Here is a 6,068-nt window from a genome sequence, read left to right as displayed (position 1 = left end):
TTCCAATAGATCGGCGGGCGAGCATTTAGATGTCCGTCTGCTGCTCATCCTCCCTTCGCCCTCTTTCTTCTCTGCTCATCCCGCTCTTTCACCCCTCTCCACTTCTCTATTCATCCCCCCTTCTGTGAGCGGTCAGACGGATGAAGGGAAGTGTCAGCCTCCCGAGGAGAGAGAGAGAGGGAGAGATAGAGAGAGAGAGAGAGAGAGAGAGAGAGAGAGAGAGAGAGAGGGAGAGAGGGAGAGAGAGACCACCCTGGACGTCCCATTTCACCCGCCGTATCACTTTCACCTGACTGCACTCTTTCACTCGCGATCCCTCGCTTTCTGCTCCGCTCCATCAACGTTTTCACGCATTCATGTCTTGTTTTCTCTCACATTCTGGCTCCCGTCTCCTCCTGTCATCTTCCTTTAGATTCATTCTAAGTCTTTCTCCCTCATTGACGCCTTTTTGGGTCAGATTTTTTAGTCCCTTTCCGTCCTCTTTTTTTACATTTATCCACTTTCTGTTCATCGGCTCTCTCTCCCCTCATCTGAGCAGGTCAAAGGTCAACTTTTTGCTGACATGGTGGAGTGTACGGTTCATCCAGGTGGCAACCTCCTGGTCTGAGCAGGGAGGCAAACCAGGAAGTGACTTAAGCTGCATTCTACTGAAAATTCCAGCAGGGGGCCCTAAGTTTGGCTGCAGAAGCATTTTGGGTGATTTTGTGTCTTTTTTTGTCATTTTTGGGTGATTTTTTTTGTCATTTTTTGGTAATTTTGTGTCATTTTCTTGGTCATTTATGGGTGATTTTGAAATTTTTTGGTCATTTTGTGTCATTTTTGGGTGATTGTGTCTTTTTTTGTCATTTAGTTGGTCATTTATGGGTGATTTTGTGTCATTTTTTGGTAATTTTGTCTTAGTTATTGGTCATTTTGTATCATTTTTTGTAGTTTTTGGGTGATTTTGCGTCTTTTTTGTGTCATTTTTTTTCTTTTTTGGGGTAATTTTTTGTCTTTTTTGTAACTTTTTGTCTTTTTTGTAACTTTTTGTCTTTTTTGTAACTTTTTGGTCATTTTGTCTTTTTTTGGTAATTTCGTTTCTTGTTTTGGTAATTTTGTGTCTTATTTTGGTCATTTTGTGTCATGTTTTGGTTATTTTGCTATTTTTGTCATTTTTGTGTCATTTTGTTTCTTTTTTGGGTCATTTTGTGTCTTTTCTGTAACTTTTTGGTCATTATGTGTCATGTTTTGGTGATTTTCTGGCATTTTTTGGTAATTTTGTGTCATTTCTTTGTCATTTTTTGGTCTTTTTGTGTGTTTTTTGTCATTTTGTGTCACTTTTGTGTCATTTTGTGTTTGTTTTTTTAACTTTTTGGTCATTTGTGTCTTTTTTTGGTCATTTTGTGTCTTTTTTTTTGGTCTTTTTGTGTCATGTTTTGGTTATTTTGTGTCTTTTTTGGGCGAGTGGAACGCTGAACTTGATGCCTGAAACGGGCCACAAACCAACAAGGCGTCACGCTCCCTCCGTCCATTATTTATCCAGTGTGTGGTGGATCCGTCCTGAAGCTGACCTGTCACACTAACACACCCACTCTGCAGCTGTCCCACTGTGACCACACGCCTCAGGAATGTGACGGTAGCACAGATTTCTCTCTCTGACCCCGTCTATCTCTTCCTGTCCTTCTCCTCACCCTTCACTTTCTCTTCCTCCCCTTTCTCCAAAAACACTCTCCTTCTGGATTTCACCATCACGCCTTCACTTTCTAACCTCCCTTCCTCCTCCTCCTCTTCATCTCCTCCTCTTCGTCTCCACATGTGGGTGAAACATTTCAGGTCGACTTGGCTGAAGACAAACTCTGGATCAAACCTCGTGGAAAATAAATCACGCTGACAGACTACAAGCTGAGCAGAAAGGTTAGAATAGTTTGGGATTTTTCAGTAGTTTCAGTTTTAATTTCGTTGTCAATTTTTGTTTTCATATTCTGGTGGTTTTAATGAGTTCTTAGAGCAGAGAGGAGAGGACAGGAGAGGCTGGAAACATTACAATACTACACATTTTTTCAATACTTCACTTTTTTTCAATATTCATGACACTTGTGGGAACTTCCAAAAGTGTTGTTTATATAAGTATTACTTTTTTTTGTTAAACAATTGCTTTCTTTTTCTTTTATTTGTATGATTCAGGACTTTATAACAGTTATTCTGAAAAAAAAGTGTTCCCTACTTCTATCCATGATTGTGCTGATTCCATAGAGCTGCAGGACTTATGGATTATTAGATATTTTATGTATTGCAGTGAAATACAAGGACACAGTGAGTAAAATGTTAAAAGAAGGTAAAAGAACTCTGCCGAGGATCTCAAACTTTCCCGTGGTCAGAAATACAGCAGAGCCAGACGAGGTACGAGCTCTGAAACTACGGAGTTTACAAAATAACTGAAGTAAAGCTGCATGCGAGGCTGGTTTCAGGCCTTTACAGTATGAACAACATGCTGCAGAGAGCGAAGTCGTCCATTAGAGCAGCAGGAAGTCTTCACTTGATCCTGTCACAGTTTGTTTGTTGCTTCATTGTTCTCGAGTCGAGTGCACACGCTACTTAACGCGCCTCGCTTCCTCTCAGAGAGACGCTCCGACAGGAAATCATCCCTCAAATCACACCGTTCTGGAAAAAACTTTATTGTTTAAGACTACATTTCTTTATTTAGTTGGTTATTTCTAGTTAGCATTGATGATATTACGCAGTTTCGGGGGTTTTTGTTTGTTTTTTTGGTCACATTTTCCTCTCTGTGGCCTCATTTTTCAGGCCTGCACCTCGATGGAAACATCATAAAACTCATACATGTCTTTGTGCAGAATAACACAGTAATGTTGGCATAAAGAAGAAAAGAAAAAAGTTTAGTTTCTTTAATAGTTTTTTTCTTTTACAAAAATGGGAGAAAAAATCTATTTCCTCCTCTGCTCTGTGTAAACAGCCTCTCCTGTCCTCTCCCCTCAGCTCTGTGTAAACAGCCTCTCCTGTCCTCTCCTCTCTGCTCTGTGTAAACAGCCTCTCCTGTCCTCTCCTCTCAGCTCTGTGTAAACAGCCTCTCCTGTCCTCTCCCCTCAGCTCTGTGTAAACAGCCTCTCCTGTCCTCTCCTCTCTGCTCTGTGTAAACAGCCTCTCCTGTCCTCTCCTCTCAGCTCTGTGTAAACAGCCTCTCCTGTCCTCTCCTCTCAGCTCTGTGTAAACAGATTCTCAGTGAATATTTGCCTCTGAGGAGCAGATTTTAATGTTTTTAACAGGATCTGGTTAGTGCAAATTATTTTTGGTAACATTATAAATGAGACATTTAGAATAAAGTGATTCTGAAGAAAAATATAACAATTTTAAACTTCTTTTTTGTTACTTTTCAGTCATTCTGTTGATAATTTTACAGTTTCTCTCTGTGATAAACTTTGTATAACTGTGACAGTCAAACTCGCAAAAAACATTCCCAAAAGTGCTAATAAAGTGAAGATATAACGTACGGAAAAATCTTCCATACTGATTCATTTTCTTCCTTTTCCATAAAATAAAATCTGTCTCCTCCATCAGCCATCTTTCCTCTCTGCTGTCCTCTCGTTAGTCTGGGTTACCACGAGGTGAGGCGGAGGTCTCCTCTCCCACTGGGCCTCATCTCATCCCTTAGCCTGTCTGACACACACACACACACTAAAACACACACACACACACACACACACACACACACTAAAACACACACTAAAACACACACACACACACACACACTAAAACACACACACACCCACACACTAAACACACACACAAGCACGGGGAGAGACTCTGCTATCCTGTCACTGGATAATCGCTACTGGCTACGCCGGTCAATCTACACACACACACACACACACACACACACACACACACACAGTTGTCATGCTGTGACATGTTTCTCTTGGAGAGCGAGAGGGAAGCCTCTGAGGTAACGGTCGGGACACACACACATCAGACAGAGGGCAGACAGATTGTGTGTGTGTGTGTGTGTGTGTGTGTGTGTGTGTGTGTGTGTGCGTGTGTGTGTGTGTGTGTGTGTGTGTGTGTGCCCCAGAGGAAACTGAGTACATTGACTGATGAAATCCAGTTAGTGTAGGAAAAGGCAAAAGTGAGTGAACGGGAGATAAAAACAGAGATGAACTTTGGGGAGAAACAAGATAAGTGATTGGAAGGATAAGAAAGAAAGAAAGAAAGAAAGAAAGAAAGAAAGAAAGAAAGAAAGAAAGAAAGAAAGAAGGGAAGAAAGAAAGAAAGAAAGAAAGAAAGAAGGGAAGGAAGAAAGAAAGAAAGAAGGGAAGAAAGAAAGAAAGAAAGAAAGAAAGAAAGAAGGGAAGGAAGAAAGAAAGAAAGAAAGAAGGGAAGGAAGGAAAAAAGATGAGAAATGGAGAAGGAGTTACATGCAGAAGAAAGAGGAGAAGAAAAAAGGATGAGGAAGAAGTAGGAAAATGTTAAAAACAAGCCAAAGACGAGAAGAGAGAGGAGGAGAGGAGACAAGGAGATGAGATATAGGAGGAGAGGAAACAAGGAGATGAGGAGAGGAGACATGGAGATGAGATACAGGAGGAGAGGAAACAAGGAAATGAGGAGAGGAGACAAGGAGGAGAGGAGACAAGGAGATGAGGAGAGGAAATATAGGAGGAGAGGAGACAAGGAGATGAGGAGAGGAGATAAGGAGGAGAGGAGACAAGGAGATGAGGAGAAGAGACAAGGAGGAGAGGAGACAAGGAGAGGAGATATAGGAGGAGAGGAAACAAGGAGATGAGGAGAGGAGACATGGAGAATGAGGAGAGGATAGGAAAGAAAGAGATGAGGAGATAAGGAGAGGTGAAATAGGAGGAGAGGAAACAAGGAGATAGGACAAGGAGACAAGGAGAAGAGGAGAGAAGGAATGAGGAGAGGAGACAAGGAGAAGAGGAGAGGAGACATAGGAGGAGAGGAGAAAAGGAGAGAAGGAGAGGAGAGGAGACAAGGAGATGAGATATAGGAGTCCTATATCTCATCTCCTTGTTTGATATAGGAGGAGAGGAAACAAGGAGATAGGACAAGGAGACACGGAGAAGAGGAGAGGAGAGAAGGAATGAGGAGAGGAGACAAGGAATGAGGAGAGGAGACAAGGAGAAGAGGAGAGAAGACATAGGAGGAGAGGAGAGAAGGAGAGGAGATGAAGAGAGGAGACAAGGAGATGAGATATAGGAGTCCTATATCTCATCTCCTTGTTTGATATAGGAAAAGAGGAAGCAAGGAGATAGGACAAGGAGACAAGGAGAAGAGGAGAGGAGAGAAGGAATGAGGAGAGGAGACAAGGAATGAGGAGAGGAGACAAGGAGGAGAGGAGACATAGGAGGAGAGGAGAGAAGGAGATAAGGGGAGGAGATGAGGAGAGGAGACAAGGAGATGAGATATAGGAGTCCTATATCTCATCTCCTTGTTTCCTCTCCTCCTATAATAGGAGGAGAGGAAACAAGGAGAAGAGGAGAGGAGAGGAGACATAAATATAAAAATCGAGGAGACAAAGGTGACCAAAACAAAAAGAATCTGAAAGTTAAAGTTCAATAAAAACTGGAGACACACACACACAGACACACACACACACACACACACACACACACAGACACACACACAGACACACACACACACACACACACACACACACACACACACACAGAAGGTGGAGAATGCTGTCTGGCGCATGAAGCTGAAGGGATGAGTGGAACTCTACTGTTGCAAACGTTTTTCTGGGGGGACGCCACACCGCAACACACACACACACACACACACACACACACACACACACACACACACACACACACACACACACACCAACAATCAGCAGGGCCAGCCAAAGGTTTGAAGCAACCACAGACTTCTGAATGTTCTAAATATAGGAGGATTGATAGGATCTGTGGAAAAGGGCACACACACACACACACACACACACACACACACACACTCTAACACAATCAGACTCCTACGCTCACCAAATTATTTAGCAATTGTGGAGAGCAGAGAAAGCTGCTGACAGCTCAGATAAGGTTGTTACTGTGAATCAGCCTTTTCTC

General features: G+C 42.5%; 1 pseudogene; it reads left to right on the top strand.

Annotated features, from left to right (window-relative positions):
* The first annotated feature begins 7 nt into the window (after positions 1-7).
* LOC131990113 (RNA-binding protein 25-like) overlaps positions 8-6,068 on the top strand; it is a 10,776-nt pseudogene continuing 4,715 nt past the window's right edge.

This window comes from Centropristis striata, chromosome 17, assembly GCF_030273125.1.
Source record: "Centropristis striata isolate RG_2023a ecotype Rhode Island chromosome 17, C.striata_1.0, whole genome shotgun sequence".
NCBI lineage: Eukaryota > Metazoa > Chordata > Actinopteri > Perciformes > Serranidae > Centropristis > Centropristis striata.
Note: the sequence above shows the minus strand (reverse complement) of the source record. Positions and strands in the feature narration are given on the sequence as shown.